Raw genomic sequence first — 17,838 nt, 5'->3', positions numbered from 1 at the left:
AAATAGTTAGAAAAGTAATGGCAGGACTAATGTGTTCCAAACAAAGCAAATCTTTAATTTTGCAAAATCAATCTTTTTAAATAGACCAAAGGCCAATGGCCAGTCCATGTCAAAATTGTATGGCCAAGTACACTGCTGTGCCACTAAACATGCCTCTCATGACACTGCCAAAGGAACCTCCCCATGACAGGGCATCTAGTGGCCAGTCCAGGTACCTCAATGATGTCACTTGGGAGGGATGGGGGTCAGACTTGGAAGGAGTGGGCTCGATTTTGGGCGGAGTAGTCCTGATTTTGGGAGGGAAATCTTTGGTTTGGGGGGGGTAAGCCTGCTTAGGGGTACGGTTGGGTTCAGTGGTTGGGGGATAAGTTTTCTCAGCGGCAGATTTGGATGTGGAAGGGATGGTTTGGAGTGTGGAACAGGTCCTTTTTGCTTTGGGAGGGAGAGGTTGGCTTTGACGGGGGAAAGGCAAGGGCAAATAACAAGCTTTCCTTTTGGAAATTGGTAAGATGTTTGTGAGGGAGTAGGGGTTAGGAGGTGGAGGGATTTGAAGTGCCACGTGTGAGTGGGTGTCTGTCTAATATATCTTGTTTATGTTTTGTGAGTGTCTGTTTTTGCTGGGTGTTGTGGATGGGTCCAAAAGTGTGAGTATGGTGTCTGGGGTAATGCTGGGGGTGGTGGATGGGTCTGGTGGTGCAGATGTGGTGTCTGATTCAATGTTGGGGTGGCTGATGGTTCTGTGGGTGCAGGTGTGGTATCTGGGAGAATGTTAGAGGTAGTAGATGGGTCTGGTGGTGTGGATGTGGTATCTGGGGTAATGGTGGGTGTAGGGAGCTGGGGTCTGGTGTTTAGATTCAACTTTGATCGAAGTGCACTGGGTTCATCCTAACCAGTTACCCAGTGCCAGTACCACTTGATCCCCAAATGACCAGGCCCTTGATCACCTCTGTAAGTCCCTAGTAAATGGTATCCCTGATACTTAGGGTCTGGGTACTGAAGAGGGCCCCTTAGAACTCCAGCACAACTTGTGTCACTCTAAGGAACCCAGCACCAATGTTGTGCAGACTGCCATTGAAAGCTGCATGACAAGGTGCTCACAAAATTGAAAACACGACATGGCACATACGTGTGTGCCATGTCCCCTAAAACACTGTTTGTAATATCTGTAAGTCACCCCTACAGCAGGTCTACAGCCCTAAGGCAGGCTGAATTATATTACAAGTAAGGGAACATATGCATGAGCAAATATGCCCCTTCTACGCCTTTGTCGATTGTTAGACATAGTAAGTGGGCAGGGAAGCCATTTGAAAAGCTGAAATCTGAAAGCTGGACACTGGTCATTATGAGTTCCCCAGCTACATGATGGCTTTTCTGAGCATAGGGATGTATGGTGTCAAACATCTCATGATGATAAGCCTTTGCTGATTCCAGTGAAGGATTTATCAGAACATGCATCCAAGGGGCACCTTAAAGGTTTCCATTGAAAATCTACCAACTGCTGGTGTGTCCACTGACCGGTTCTTCCCAGCCTGCCACCAACAGATGAGGATCTGACCTCCCAGGATCAGAGCCTCTGCTCTTGAGAGGACAGAAACAAAAGCCTGTCCGAGCTGTGGCGTTGCCAACTCCTCCCTACAGGATGGCCTGCATTCCAAGGCAGGAGCTACAAAGAAGTCCACCACCTTCGGTATGTAATCTGGCTCTCCTCAGAGAGAGAAGACAACCCTGCTGCCACAGGGCCCATCTGACACCTGGACAGGTGAAAAATTAGCTATGCTGGAGAAGTGTTGCCCTTTCAGGATGGACACACCCATAGGGTGGCCAACCTGAAGCAGACACAACTTTAAAGATTCTGTCATGTGGTGGAATTTAGGAACTCTGGATAGGGTGATGCCTGCTCCCCACAGGAAGTGGTCATCTAGGGGGTGTAGTGACCCCAAGGGTAAGTAGCCCATTGGCTACACTTCACTCCTTTTAACGTCTGCTAAGTGTGTATTTAGGAGGCCCTCTGATACCAGATTCTCAGATCTTTGCTGAACACAAAAGAAACAGTGGACAAGAAGCCTGCTGAACTTGAGAACCAAGGAGCATGACTGACCTGAGGTCAACCCTGCGGGCCTGCCTCTGCACCCAGCTCTTGAGGAACAACTGACCTGTCCTGCTGCTGTAGCCTCCAAGAAACCGTGAAAGCTGCCAGTTCTTTGCCAATCACCAGGATGAATGCCCTTGAAGTAGAGGAGCTGCCCCCCTGTTTCTGTAGGCACCCAAGGAAGGATTGAGAGGACAGGAGCTCCAGAAACCCGACACCGGACACCACATCTGTGCCTGGACACCAGCCCATGTTGAAGTAGGCCAGCGGTGTCAGCATGGGCACCAGGCCCTCCAGAAATGAAGCCCACCCCATGCTCACCCACTGTGGACTTCACGCTGGAGTCTGTAGCCTGTTTCTGCAGACCGCTTGCAACCGCGAGTGACCTGGAGACAAAAAACGTATGCATTAGGACACCTTTGCACCCTTCCGACCTGGACCCAGGAGAATAGAACCAAGTATGTCACCATGTCTCCCCACCTCACAAGACCTGAATCCACTTGTTGGCTTAGTTGCACTGGACCCCCCAGTCCATGCCTGCAGAGTGTTTCTGTGATCCCCACTGCAAAGTCGAGGAATTCCAGCACCGGGCCCAACACCAGAAGACACCCCTGCACCCATGCTTCAAAGCCCCAGGAGGAGTAGACCGACAGTGCCCCCATGTGCCCAAAGACCTCAAGTGTTGAGTCCCAAAGTGGGATCCCCAGGAATGACCCTCCTGTTGTAGGAAAGTAGCCTCTTTCTTGTTGGGTTACCCCCACTTTTGGCCTGTTTATCAATGTGCTTGACTGTGTTCACTGGGATCCTGCTAACCAAGACCCCAGTGATGATGCTCTCTCTCCTCTAAATTTGGTTGTTGCATACTGGTAACCCAGTATTTCACCCACAATTGGCATACTGGTGCCCCTTATAGGTCCCTAGAATATTTTACCTAGATACCCAGGGCACTGGGGTTAAAGGGGATCTTTTGGCACACATTGGGAGCCCCTGCAAAGGGTTCTGCAGGACTACTATTGCGGCCTGCGTGAAAAGGTTCATGCATCCTTTCATTGCCATTTACACTGCACCTGGTCACTTATAAGTCACCCCTATATCAGGCCCACCAGCCCTGAGGGCACTGGCAGAGATGCCCCCACGATCTTCAGGATCATTGTCCCGGACTTCATGAGTGCGGGCCGCCATTTTATGCGTGTACTGGACACAGGTCACTACCTATGTCCACCTACATAATGGTAACTCTGAACATAGGCATGTTTGGTATCAAACATGTTGGAATCATACCCCAAGGATTTTGAAAGCATTGGTTGTATGATTCCATGCACTCTGGAGGCTCCTCAGAGGACCCCCAGTATTGCCATTCCAGCCTTCTGAGGTTTTCCAGGCAGCCACAGCTGCTGCCACCTCTGTGACAGTTTTTTGCCTTCTTGTTAATTGAAAAGCTCAAGCCCAGGAAGGCAGAACAAAGGATTTCCTTTGGCAAAGGGGTGTTACACCCTCTCCTTTTGGAAATAAGTGTTACATGCTTGGGAGGGTTAGGCTCCCCAAGCCACTGGAAATGCTTTGAATCACACATTTGGTGCCCTCCTAGCATAATCCAGTCTACACCGGTTCAGGGGCCACCAGTCCTTGCTTTGGCATGAAACTGGACAAGGGAAAGGGGAGTGACCACCCCAGGGGTGGTGCTCAGAGCTCCTCCAGAGGATCCCTGAGTTTTGCCATTTTGGATTCCAAGTTGGCAGTGAACTCTGGGAGCATCTGAGTGGCCAGTACCAGCAGATTACATCATGTTTAGCTGACCAGCCCCCATTTCAGGGCTCTTTAGGGTCTCTCTTTTGGGTGTTTTTTTAGATTTGGATTGGATTGGTATGAATACTCTTCATCCTCTACTTCACATTGTCGCTGAAGAAACTGCATCTGGACCCTCCAGGAACTCTACAAACTGCAACAAAGAAGACAAGATTACATCTTCAGAGGACAGCCTGTCTTCAGCCTGCACCAGAATAGCAAAGGAATCTCCCTTGGGGTGAAGGAGTCAGGCGTGGGAGCCTTTGTCGTAGAGCTGCGTGGGCTTCCCTTTGCACCATCTTTGTACCTTTGCTGTGGGACTCCTGTGTGTGCTGCCTGGTCTTCTGTGGGCTCTCTGAGTTGCTGAGAGCCCTGTCTGTCTCCCCCTCCTGGGTAGAGTCCACCAGGTCCTCCTAGTCCCAGGCAGCGCCATTTTCCACTAACCAGGAGCTTTGCATGTGCCAAGGCTTGTTGGCGGCCTCCAGAGATGCAAACCAGACACCAATCCTCCTTCCGGTGTGGGACATCATCTGCACCAACCAGAAACCCGAATCTGTCTTCTTGGGTGCAGTACTGACTTTTCTTCCTCACCTGTGGTTCTTCTTTTGCACCTTTATCTGGGTTAGCAGGGGCTCCGGTTCTCCCTGGACTCTTCTGTGCTTCTTGGACTTGGTCTCCTTCTCCAGCAGGACTTCAGGTCCATGAAACCACTGTTAGTGTCTTGCAGTCTCTTTTGGTATTTGCATAATCTTCCTTCTCGTGTTCCTGTGTGTTCTGGGAAAGTTGCTATGTTTTACTCCTGCTTTCCTTGGCTCTGGGGTGGGTTCTAGTACTTACCTTTGGTGTTTTCTAGTACTCCTATGGACCTTCTACGCACTCACTTGACTAGGTGGAAAACCAACATTCGCATTCCACTTTCTTAGTGTATGGTTTGTGTTCCCCCTAGGCCCATTTCTAACTATTGTGATTTTCACTAATTGCACTGTTTTCTAACAGTTTTAATGCCTATTTCTGCATACTAGTGTATATAATTTGTGTATTACTTACCTCCTCAGGGAGTATAGTCTCTATGGCATTTTTGGCATTTGTGTCAGTAAAATAAAAAACCTTTATTTTTGTAACACTGAATATTTTCTTTCATGTGGATGACTACTGTGTGACTACAGTGGTAATGCAGGAGCTTTGCATGTCTCCTAGATAAGCCTTGGCTGCTCAGCTACAGTTACCTCTAGAGAGTCTGGCTTCTAGACACTGCCTACATTTCACTATTAAGGGATAACTGGACCTGGTATAAGGTGTAAGTACCACAAGCCAGGCCAGCATCCTACACCTGTCCATCCCTGCAGCGAGTTTCTAACCGGAACCATAGACTCATAGACTGAAATGGTACATCCAATGCCATTACACACCTCTGCACATGGACGCACCTAAGCCTCTTGAGGTGACATGTTTGCGAGGCCTAGGACCTTGCCCCGTACTCACCTTAAGTCCTAAGTCCAGGAGATTGGTCCAGTAAGTCGTTTTACTCTCCCGGATTGTCATCTTTGTTTTTCCTCCATAGAATTGCATTGCAGCTTTCTAAAGAATGCAGTGTGTCGATTTTTCAAAACTTTAAAAATTCATAACGTAAAAAGTACTCACCTCATTCTGGTGATCCTGGTATCAAAATAAATATAAAACATGTTATTTTTATAAATTGGTGTCAGATTTCTTCACTGAGTGTGTGTCTCATTTACTGCATGAGTCTGTGCCTTACATTCTTAGCACTACCCTCTAATATGCCTAACTGCTTGACCACACCACCCAAAAACAGACCATTTGCCATTTGTCAAGACTGACAAATTATGACTTTGGTTGGTGATCCCAATGTAATAGAGCCAAAACACCGCCGACAACGCCAGTGCGGTCAGACCGCCGCAGACAATTGGAGCCACTGTGAGAAAGTAGCCTCTTTCTAGCATGGTTATCCCGAGGGGAGCGACCCTTGACCCCAGGGTAGGTCGCTCCCCTGTCCTCACAGCGCCACCAGATCCAGATCCCCTGTTCTGCCTTCTCTTTTGCCTGCATCGCTGCCTGTGCCCCGAGTGTCTGTGTTGCTGTGTGTCTGCGTTCGCGCTCCCCTTTTTTTTCCTTCTGTATCCCCGAGTGCCTGTGCTGTGTGATCGCGCTCCCCTTTTTTCCTTCTGTATCCCCGAGTGCCTGTGTTGTGTGATCGCGCTCCCCTGGTTTTCTTCTGTATCCCCGAGTGCCTGCATCTTCTGAGTGCCGTCCCCCTTGCCCTCCCGCCGTCTCCCCCTTGTTTTTCCTGTTTTTCTGCGCCTTTTGGCACTTCGCCATTTTTCTAGGCCTCCTCGCCTTCGGAGCCTTTTTCCCGCCGCTTTTTTGCCGCTTTTTTCGCCCTACCCGCCCTCCTCCCGCCTCCCAGCTGACCCCGCCTCCCCGGCTACCCCTTAAATGGCGGCCGCTGCGAGGCAGTAGTAGCGACCCTTGACCCCAGGGTAGGTCGCTCCCCTGTCCTCACAGCGCCACCAGATCCAGATCCCCTGTTCTGCCTTCTCTTTTGCCTGCATCGCTGCCTGTGCCCCGAGTGTATGTGTTGCCGTGTGTCTGCGTTCGCGCTCCCCTTTTTTTCCTTCTGTATCCCCGAGTGCCTGTGCTGTGTGATCGCGCTCCCCTTTTTTCCTTCTGTATCCCCGAGTGCCTGTGTTGTGTGATCGCGCTCCCCTGGTTTTCTTCTGTATCCCCGAGTGCCTGCATCTTCTGAGTGCCGTCCCCCTTGCCCTCCCGCCGTCTCCCCCTTGTTTTTCCTGTTTTTCTGCGCCTTTCGGCACTTCGCCATTTTTCTAGGCCTCCTCGCCTTCGGAGCCTTTTTCCCGCCGCTTTTTTGCCGCTTTTTTCGCCCTACCCGCCCTCCTCCCGCCTCCCAGCTGACCCCGCCTCCCCGGCTACCCCTTAAATGGCGGCCGCTGCGAGGCAGTAGTAGCGACCCTTGACCCCAGGGTAGGTCGCTCCCCTGTCCTCACAGCGCCACCAGATCCAGATCCCCTGTTCTGCCTTCTCTTTTGCCTGCATCGCTGCCTGTGCCCCGAGTGTCTGTGTTGCCGTGTGTCTGCGTTCGCGCTCCCCTTTTTTTCCTTCTGTATCCCCGAGTGCCTGTGCTGTGTGATCGCGCATCCCTTTTTTCCTTCTGTATCCCCGAGTGCCTGTGTTGTGTGATCGCGCTCCCCTGGTTTTCTTCTGTATCCCCGAGTGCCTGCATCTTCTGAGTGCCGTCCCCCTTGCCCTCCCGCCGTCTCCCCCTTGTTTTTCCTGTTTTTCTGCGCCTTTCGGCACTTCGCCATTTTTCTAGGCCTCCTCGCCTTCGGAGCCTTTTTCCCGCCGCTTTTTTGCCGCTTTTTTCGCCCTACCCGCCTTCCTCCCGCCTCCCCGGCTACCCCTTAAATGGCGGCCGCTGGTGCGCCGAAGGCGCGCCTAAAGCAAGCCCGTCTGCGCCCGTCCGCGCCTGGACCGCGCCCAGCGCCCGAACCCCTGGCCCCCGCACCCCCCGCCTGACCTACGACTCCGCCACCCTCGTCAACCTCAACCCCGGCCGCACTCCGGGCTGCTACCACGCCCCCCCCAAACGGACCCACGGACCCTTCACCTGCAGCAACTGTCACTTCACCTGCCTACGGACCAACACCGCTCCCGTCAAGAACGACTCCCCCGGAAGCAATCTCCACTGCATCCTGGTCAACACCCGATCCGTCCACAGGCACGCCATCGAACTGTGGAACCTCATCAACTCTACGAACCCGGACATCGCCTTCCTCACCGAGACCTGGATGAATCCCTCCTCGGCACCCGACATCGCCATAGCCATCCCCGACGGCTACAAAATCATCCGGAAAGACCGCACCAACCGCATCGGAGGAGGCATCGCCATCGCACACAAAAACTCCATCCGCATCTCAACCGACACCGACAACTCACTCCCCGACGCCGAACATCTCCACTTCACGATCCACAGCGACCCCAAGACCACCCTCAGAGGCACCCTCATGTACACACCACCAGGACCCCGCACCAAGTTCAGCGAAGACATCGCAGACTTCGTCAACCCTCACGCACTCTCGTCCACCGACTACATCCTCCTAGGAGACCTCAACTTTCACCTGGAGAACCTCACCGACAACAACACCACCGCCTTACTGGACAATCTCACCAACCTGGGACTGAATCAGCTAGTCAACACCCCCACCCACTACGCCGGACACACGCTCGACCCCATCTTCTCCTCCAGCAAACACATCACCTTCAGCCACACCACCGAACTCACCTGGTCGGACCACAGCTGCGTCCACTTCATCTTCAAGAAGACCACTGTGCACCACCACACCCAGCAACCACCAAGAAGACACTGGAATCGTATCACCACGGATCAGCTCGCATCAACCCTCTCCCAGAACCGACCCACCAGCACCACCGACCCAAACGAAGCCGCCAACAACCTCACCAACTGGATCTCCGACTGCGCCAACCTCCTGGCCCCCCTGAAAACTCAAGCCAGCACCAACAACCACAAGAAAAACTCCTGGTTCACCCCGACCTCAAGGACTCCAAGAAAGAATGCTGCGCCCGCGAGAAGACGCGGCACCTCAACCAGACTGAAGAGAACATGTCAGCTCTCAAGGACGCCACCCGCCAACACCACCAACGCCTCCGCGCCGCACGAAAAACAGCCTACCGGATCAGACTTGACAACAACGCCCACAACAGCAAGGAACTATTTGGCATCGTCAAAGAGCTCTCCAAACCGGACGCAGAAAACAACTCCATCCCTCCATCACAGGACCTCTGCGACTCCCTCTCGACCTTCTTCCACCACAAGATCACCGACATATACAACAGCTTCCCGACCACCGACGCGAACCCCCCCCCGGAACCCGGTACCGACATCGCCACCATCCTCACCTGGAGCCCAACCACCACCGAGGAGACCACCCGCGTCATGAACTCGATCCACTCCGGATCACCATCGGACCCCTGCCCGCACCACATCTACAACAAAGCCGACAACATCATCGCACCGCACCTCCGAGATGTCATCAACGCCTCCCTCACCACCGCCACCTTCCCGGAGAGCTGGAAACACGCAGAGCTCAACGCCCTCTTAAAGAAACCCACAGCAGACCCCACCGAACTCAAAAACTTCCGGCCCATCTCTCTCCTGCCGTTCCCCGCCAAAGTGATTGAGAAAATTGTCAACACTCACCAACGCCCTGGAAACCAACGACTCCCTCGACCCCACACAGTTCGGTTTCAGGACCAACCACAGCACCGAAACCGCCCTCATCGCAGCCACGGACAACATCAGAGCCCTGACCGACAAGGGTGAGACCGTGGCCCTCGTACTCCTGGACCTCTCCGCAGCCTTCGACACGGTCTGCCACCGCACCCTGATACGACGCCTCAGCAACGCCGGCATCAGAGGCAAGGCCCTCGATTGGATCGTCTCCTTCCTCTCCGGAAGGACTCAGAGAGTCCGCCTGCCCCCCTTCAGATCCACAGCCACGGAGATCATCTGCGGCGTACCTCAAGGATCCTCCCTCAGCCCCACTCTCTTCAACATCTACATGACCCCCCTGGCGAACATCGCACGCAAACACGGACTCGACCTAATATCATACGCCAACGACACCCAGCTCATCTTATCCCTCACAAACAACCCCACCTCAGCTAGGACCAGATTTCATAAAGGAATGAAGGAAGTGGCGAACTGGATGACAGACAGCCGCCTGAAACTGAACGCCGACAAGACGGAGGTCCTCATCCTCGGCCCCACCCCCACCGCATGGGACGACTCCTGGTGGCCCCCCGCCCTAGGCAGCACTCCCCAACCCACCGACCACGCACGCAACCTCGGCTTCATCCTGGACTCATCCCTCACCATGACCAGACAGGTGAACTTGGTGACCTCAGCATGCTTCAACACCCTACGCATGCTCCGCAAGATCTTCCGCTGGATCCCCACCGACACCAGGAAGACTGTCACCCACGCCCTCGTCACCAGTCGCTTGGACTACGGGAACACCCTGTACGCGGGCATCACCACCAAGCTGCTGAGGAAACTCCAACGGATCCAGAACGCTGCCGCAAGACTCATCCTGGACATCCCTCGCCGCCACCACATCTCAGGACACTTGAAAAAACTCCATTGGCTCCCCGTCAACAAGAGAATCACCTTCCGACTCCTCACCCACGCACACAAAGCCCTTCACAACCTCGGACCCAAACTCATCAACAACCGCATCTCCTTCTACACTCCTCCGCGCACTCTACGATCCGCCGGACAGGCCCTGGCAGCCGTACCCCGCATCCGCAAAGCCACCGCCGGAGGAAGATCCTTCTCTTTCCTGGCAGCGAAGACCTGGAACTCTCTGCCCAGCCACCTTCGCGCCATACCTGAACACCTCTCCTTCAGAAGGCAGCTCAAGACCTGGCTCTTCAAGCACTGACCCCCCCCCCCCCCAGCACCTTGAGACCCTTTATGGGTGAGTAGCGTGCTTTATAAATGCGAATGATTGATTGATTGATTGACTTTTGGCCTGTTTGTGAGTGTGTGTCAGTGTGTTTTTACTGTGTCACTGGGATCCTTCTAGCTTGGATCCCAGTGCTCATAGAAAAAAATCTATATGTCAGTACGTTTTGCCTGTCTCAATGGGATCTTGCTAGCCAGGACCCCAGTGCTCATAGTGTGCATGCCTATGTAGTGCCTAACTGTGTCACTCAGGCTCTGCTAATCAGAACCTCAGTGCTTATGCTCTCTCTGCTTTTAAATTTGTCACTGTAGGCCAGTGACTTCATTTACCAATTTCAATTGGCACACTGGACCCCCTTATATGTCCCTAGTATATGGTACCTAGGTACCCAGGGCATTGGGGTTCCAGGAGATCCATATGGGGTGCAGCATTTCTTTTGCCACCCATAGGGAGCTCAGACAAACCCTTACACAGGACTGCCATTGCAGCCTGCATGAAAAGTGCACACACTATTTCACAGCCATTTGCACTGCATTTAAGTAACTTATAAGTCACCTATATGTCTAACCTTCACTTGCTGAAGGTTAGGTGCAAAGTTACACAGTATGAGGGCACCCTTGCACTAGCAAAGGTGCCCCCACATAGTTCAGGGCCTTTTCCCTAGACTTTGTGAGTGCGGGGACACCATTACACGTGTGCACTACATATAGGTCAATATGTAGCTTCACAATGGCATCTCCGAATATGGCCGTGTAATATGTCTAAGATCATGGAATTGTCCCCCCATTCCAAATCAGCTGCACCATGGACCCCCAGTACTGCCAAACCAGCTCTCTGGGGCTTGCACTGCCGCCACAGCAGTTGCCACCTCATAGACAGTGATCTGCCCTCCTGGGTTCTGGGCATCCCAGTCCCAGGCAGGCAGAACGAAGCTTTTCCTCTGAGAGCAGGGTGTTACACCCTATCCCTTTGGACATAGGTGTTACAGGCTGGGGAGGGGTAGCCTCCCCAGCCTCTGGAAATGCTTTGAAGGGCACAGATGGTGCCCTCTTTGCATAAACCAGTCTACACCGGTTCAGGGACCCCTTCTCCCCTGCTCCGGCAGAAAACTGGATAAGGGAAAGGAGAGTGACCACTCCCCTGTCCATCACCACCCAGGGGTGGTGCCCAGAGCTCCTCCAGTGTCTCCCAGACTTCAGCCATCTTGCTTTGTGAGGTGTGGGGCACTCTGGAGGGCTCTGAGTGTCCAGTGCCAGCAGGTGACATCAGAGACCCCTCCTGATAGGTCCATACCTGATAAGGTAGCCAATCCCCCCCTCTCAGGGCTATTTAGGGTCTCTCCTGTGGGTTCTCTTCAGATTCTGCTTGCAAGTTTCCTTCAGGAATCCTCTGCAACAACTTCAGACTCTTCTGACCTTGGATCAACCACAGTCTGCTCCAAGAAACGCTGTAACTGCAACAAAGTGTCTTCCTGGATATTTGGCGGGACGTCCATGTTTGCGCAGGAGTTTTCAGCTACAGGGACTGGAATGTTTGAGGCATACCCTTGCCCCATAACCTACCCCCACGTGCCCCTGCCTACTCCCACTAGTGGCAGGTCCATCATTGTCTGGGTTCACAACAGGCGCCTGTTATGAGGGGCACAGGATGGAAGACACTGCAATGGGACACAGATTTGGGTGTAAATAGTTGCCTCTGATGTTGTTGCAACAGGGCTGGGAGGAGACTCACAGTTGTTGACTGACCAGGTGTCCCAGATGGGCCAGCTTCATCCTCAATGTCCACACGTCCCCACACTGGGGCCTTCATGCAGAGGGGTAGTGACAATCTCTGGTGTCCTCTCAATGGTGACAATGGCAAGGTTACCAGTAGGTGAAGTGGAACACACAGTTGTTGAAAGTAATACAAGTGATTTCAAAGTTTGACCAGTAGACATGCTATGTGACATGCACACACTGCCTTCACATGATCCCCTGATATGACAATGTCAGCTGCTTTCAAATCTGGGTTAGAGCTATGTGGGACACAGAGATTTCTAATTGCATACACCAAGATTTTAGAGTATCTTGGTTGTTAGATGACTGTTCATTGACACGGATCTTGTCTGAGTAAAGACATGACAATGTAAATCTATCTCCTAATAAGGTATATAGCATCATTGAGTCAACTAACAGCTGCAAAATGCACTATGGTAACAAAGCTAGCCAACAGTATAGGAGTTACCATTTAACCTGGGCCTCTGTATGTGTGTACTGCAAGTACATCCATCTCCCTATATAGTTTTCCCCAGCAGGCGAGTACATGACATTGTTTGGATGGTAATTTCAAGGGCCAATTTAGGAGAGAACACATCTGTAGCTGTGTGTTGCTTCTAATAGTGCTGGTAGTAGGCCACAGTATTGATGTATTTGACATATACTGTACAATAGTGGGGCATTCAGATGTGTAGATTTGATTGTTAGTTTCACATGCAAGGCTAGTTTAATTGTAGTACAGTGTTCTGGTTTCCTTAAAGGTAGAGCAGTGCCTGCTGGGAGTTGTAGTGCTGTCAGTTCCTGTACTACCCATGCTATACACAGACAGCGTGCCCCCAGGTGAGTTTAGTAGACATGAGGCATGCCTTAGAGGGGTATTTGGACATTTGGACATGGGGTGGCGGGTAGGTTGGTGGTTGAGATAGCCAAAGGTGATCAGAGAGTATGCAAGACAAAGTATTTTGGTCACATTAATAGTGTACTGACTTCCCAGACTCTACTCCCCCAGGTATTACTGTCAGGTCATCAGGAGGCAGGATATCCAAGACCTTCTCCTCCCATGATGTAAAGGTTGGGGTAGGAGGTAGGGGCCCACCGCCAGTCTTGAGGAGGGCCAGCTGGTGCCTGGTGGCCATGGAACGTACCTTCCACCTAAGGTCGTTCCACCACTTCCTGATGTCCTCCCTTGGTGCAATGATGGCTGCCTACAGAATTGACCCTGTTGACTCACCTTTGCTACAACTCAATTTTCCTGATGATAGCTGTTTGCTGGACTTGAGCTCCAAATAGGTGTGGCTCTACTCTGATGATTTCATTCACTATGACCCTCAACTCATCTTCAGTGAAGCGTGGATGTTTTTGTGGAGACATGGTTGTGAGGGTGTTGGGGCCACCTCTTTCCTGCCCTCAAGTGTCCCGGGGGTTTCAGAAATTTGGCTGGATTTTGTCAGACTTTGCTGAGTGACTCTTAATACAGTGGTCAGATTACCGCAATGGTGGTCTTTTGGCAGTTGCCACTGCGGCGGTCTTTTCTAAAGACTGTAAAACTTCTAATGTGGCCCTTACTCTTTAAAGCCAACTATTCAATACTAGACAATAGAGCTACAGTAACATATAAACTGATGCAGGCGGTCTATGAGGCTTTTATAAATACTTCTATATCTTCTTATGGTGTCCATAGACCCACCCTCCTGAAACAGTTGGTGGCATTTTTTATTCCATTTATTCACTTGAAATTGATACCTGCACTTCATTATTCCATCTGACACAAGGCATTAAGTGGTGTAGACTAAAGCATGGGAGCCTTTTAACTCCTTTATAGTTTTCTCTTCACTTACACAATCTGTCTACTGTTTTTACATATTTGCATACTTTTCCTCCAGAATTGAGATATTGGCGTCTTCACAATATGCGGTCTGATTCAGAAACTTCATAGCAAATTTATTCGCATTTTTGAGTAAGTTTACTACTTTTCAGTAGTCACAAATTCCAAATTTCAGTTACTACTAAAAAAACACTAGTAAGTCCAGCACTACACATGGCTATTCACTGGCACATCAGCACCCTCCCATGGAAAATATTGGAGATAGAGACCTAAAATAAAACCCATATAAGAAATACAGTCAGATTAAATTACATTCAATAAAATACTTACAAATAGAAGTAAACACACATTACTGAAAACATTTATAGAAAATAGCAAATATTTATTTGTACATTATAAAATATGTTATTAATTTATTTGAAATGTTAAATATTTCTATAACAATAAACTGCATTTAAATATTTCAGTGCATTTTGTCCCATTGTATAAAACTCACTACTTCCCAGAAAAGAAATAAAAAACCTGCCGGACAATGACAATGCTGGATTCCCAAAACAAAAGCAAAGAGGAAAATTGCTAAAAAAATACTAACTACCTTAACAAGTAAGATAACAAAATAAACTAACTCAATGTAAACTAACTTATTTTAAATCATAAATGTATAAATATTTAAACAAAGTTTATGTTTCTATTTCTCTTTAGCAATCTTTAGATACCAATCTACAACACCAACAAAAATCAAAGTACAGCATAATGAGTAATTAAACTGCATATTCAAATCCCTGGGCAAATGCATGTTAAAAGTAAGTAAAATTAAGAATTGTATAAACATCAAGTAACCCTTATATATAAACAAATACAAATTAAAATAAAACACCACAAACAATTCAAACCTACATTTTTAAAATTTACTAAAACAAACTTTCCCTACAAGAAATTATAACACTTGACCCACATATCAGAATCTTCAATGAAAACAAATACCTGCAACTACAATCTACAACACAAAATATAAAATATATAAAATGTGAAATGATAGAAATTATGTTTTCTCTATGTCAGCAAAGTAAAGTTACATTTACGACATGGTACGTACCTGTATAATTAAACTACAGAATGACAGAAAGAGCAAGATAAATATCATCACTGAACAACTGCTATCACACATGGGATACACTTATAGACAGGAAAGCACAAGCACAAAGAATGTACATTGGAAATGTACGAAACACTATTCTAACACTTGTTATGGGAGGGCTATGACCAAATATGATGTTGTTATTAACATGAGAGAGTACAATCATCTACCAAAAATAAAAAAAATAGAATTATGGCATTTACGTTAATATTTTGAAGTAGAAAGCACTAGTTCCAAAGAGCTCACTATTAAAACACCAAAGTGTACACTCCCTAAAGTACATGAATGCACCACAGGTCAGCTACCAGCAATGACCACTTTAAAACACATAGGGGCATATTTATACTCTGTTTGCGCCGGAATTGCGTCGTTTTTTTTTACGCAATTTCGACGCAAAACTAACTCCATATTTATACTTTGGCGTTAGACGCGTCTAGCGCCAAAGTCCATGGAGTTTGCGTCATTTTTTTGCGTGGACACCTACTTTGCGTTAATTATATGCAAGGTAGGCGTTCCCGTCTAAAAAATCGACTCCGAGGCATGTGCGTCGGATTTATACTCCCGGGCAAAATTCAAGCCCGGGAGTGGGCGGGTCCAAAAAAATGACGTACGGCCGCTTTTGCGCCGTTTTTTAGCGCCTGCAAAAGGCAGGCGTTAAGTGACCTGTGGGCTCTGAAGGAGCCCAGAGGTGCCCTCCCATGCCCCCAGGGACCCCCCCTGTCACCCTTGCCCACCCCAGGAGGACACCCAAGTCTGGAGGGACCCATCCCAGGGACATTAAGGTAAGTTCAGGTAAGTTTAAAAAAAAAAAAAAAATTGTGGCATAGGGGGGCCTGATTTGTGCCCCCCTACATGCCACTATGCCCAATGACCATACCCAGGGGACAGAAGTCCCCTGGGCATGGCCATTGGGCAAGGGGGCATGACTCCTGTCTTTGCTATGACAGGAGTCATTTCTATGGGGGTTGGAGTGAAAAAAAAATGGCGCAAATCGGGTTGAGGCGAAAAAATTGCCTCAACCTGACTTGCCCCATTTCTTGATGCCCAAGCCCCATATCCCCCTACGCCGGCGCTGCCTGGTGTACGTCGTTTTTTTTAACGCACACCAGACGGCGCCGGCGGCTAACGCCGGCTAACGTCATTCAATAAATACGGCGCCCGCATGGCGCTTCAGAATGGCGTTAGCCGGGGCAAATTTTTTTGACGCAAAACTGCGTTAGCGCAGTTTTGCGTCGAAAAGTATAAATATGGGCCATAGGGGCATATTTATACTCCGTTTGCGCCCGAATTGCGTCGTTTTTTTTTACGCAATTTCGACACAAAACTAACTCCATATTTATACTTTGGCGTTAGACGCGTCTAGCGCCAAAGTCCATGGAGTTTGCGTCATTTTTTTGCGTGGACACCTACTTTGCGTTAATTATATGCAAGGTAGGCGTTCCCGTCTAAAAAATCGACTCCGAGGCATGTGCGTCGGATTTATACTCCCGGGCAAAATTCAAGCCCGGGAGTGGGCGGGTCCAAAAAAATGACGTACGGCCGCTTTTGCGCCGTTTTTTAGCGCCTGCAAAAGGCAGGCGTTAAGTGACCTGTGGGCTCTGAAGGAGCCCAGAGATGCCCTCCCATGCCCCCAGGGACCCCCCCTGTCACCCTTGCCCACCCCAGGAGGACACCCAAGTCTGGAGGGACCCATCGCAGGGACATTAAGGTAAGTTCAGGTAAGTTTAAAAAAAAAAAAAAATTGTGGCATAGGGGGGCCTGATTTGTGCCCCCCTACATGCCACTATGCCCAATGACCATACCCAGGGGACAGAAGTCCCCTGGGCATGGCCATTGGGCAAGGGGGCATGACTCCTGTCTTTGCTATGACAGGAGTCATTTCTATGGGGGTTGGAGTGAAAAAAAAATGGCGCAAATCGGGTTGAGGCGAAAAAATTGCCTCAACCTGACTTGCCCCATTTCTTGATGCCCAAGCCCCATATCCCCCTACGCCGGCGCTGCCTGGTGTACGTCGTTTTTTTTAACGCACACCAGACGGCGCCGGCGGCTAACGCCGGCTAACGTCATTCAATAAATACGGCGCCCGCATGGCGCTTCAGAATGGCGTTAGCCGGGGCAAATTTTTTTGACGCAAAACTGCGTTAGCGCAGTTTTGCGTCGAAAAGTATAAATATGGGCCATAGGGGCATATTTATACTCCGTTTGCGCCCGAATTGCGTCGTTTTTTTTGACGCAATTTCGACACAAAACTAACTCCATATTTATACTTTGGCGTTAGACGCGTCTAGCGCCAAAGTCCATGGAGTTAGCGTCATTTTTTAGCGTGGACACCTACTTTGCGTTAATTATATGCAAGGTAGGCGTTCCCGTCTAAAAAATTGACTCTGAGGCATGTGCGTCGGATTTATACTCCCGGGCAAAAATCACGCCCGGGAGTGGGCGGGTCAAAAAAAATGACGTACGGCTGCTTTTGCGCCGTTTTTTAGCGCCTGCAAAAGGCAGGCGTTAAGGGACCTGTGGGCTCTGAAGGAGCCCAGAGGTGCCCTCCCATGCCCCCAGGGACCCCCCCTGTCACCCTTGCCCACCCCAGGAGGACTCCCAAGGCTGGAGGGACCCATCCCAGGGACATTAAGGTAAGTTCAGGTAAGTGTTTTTTAAAAAAAAAAATTGTGGCATAGGGGGGCCTGATTTGTGCCCCCCTACATGCCACTATGCCCAATGACCAT

Source organism: Pleurodeles waltl, chromosome 5, assembly GCF_031143425.1.
Source record: "Pleurodeles waltl isolate 20211129_DDA chromosome 5, aPleWal1.hap1.20221129, whole genome shotgun sequence".
Taxonomy (NCBI): Eukaryota; Metazoa; Chordata; class Amphibia; order Caudata; family Salamandridae; genus Pleurodeles; species Pleurodeles waltl.
This window is presented reverse-complemented; position numbering follows the sequence as displayed.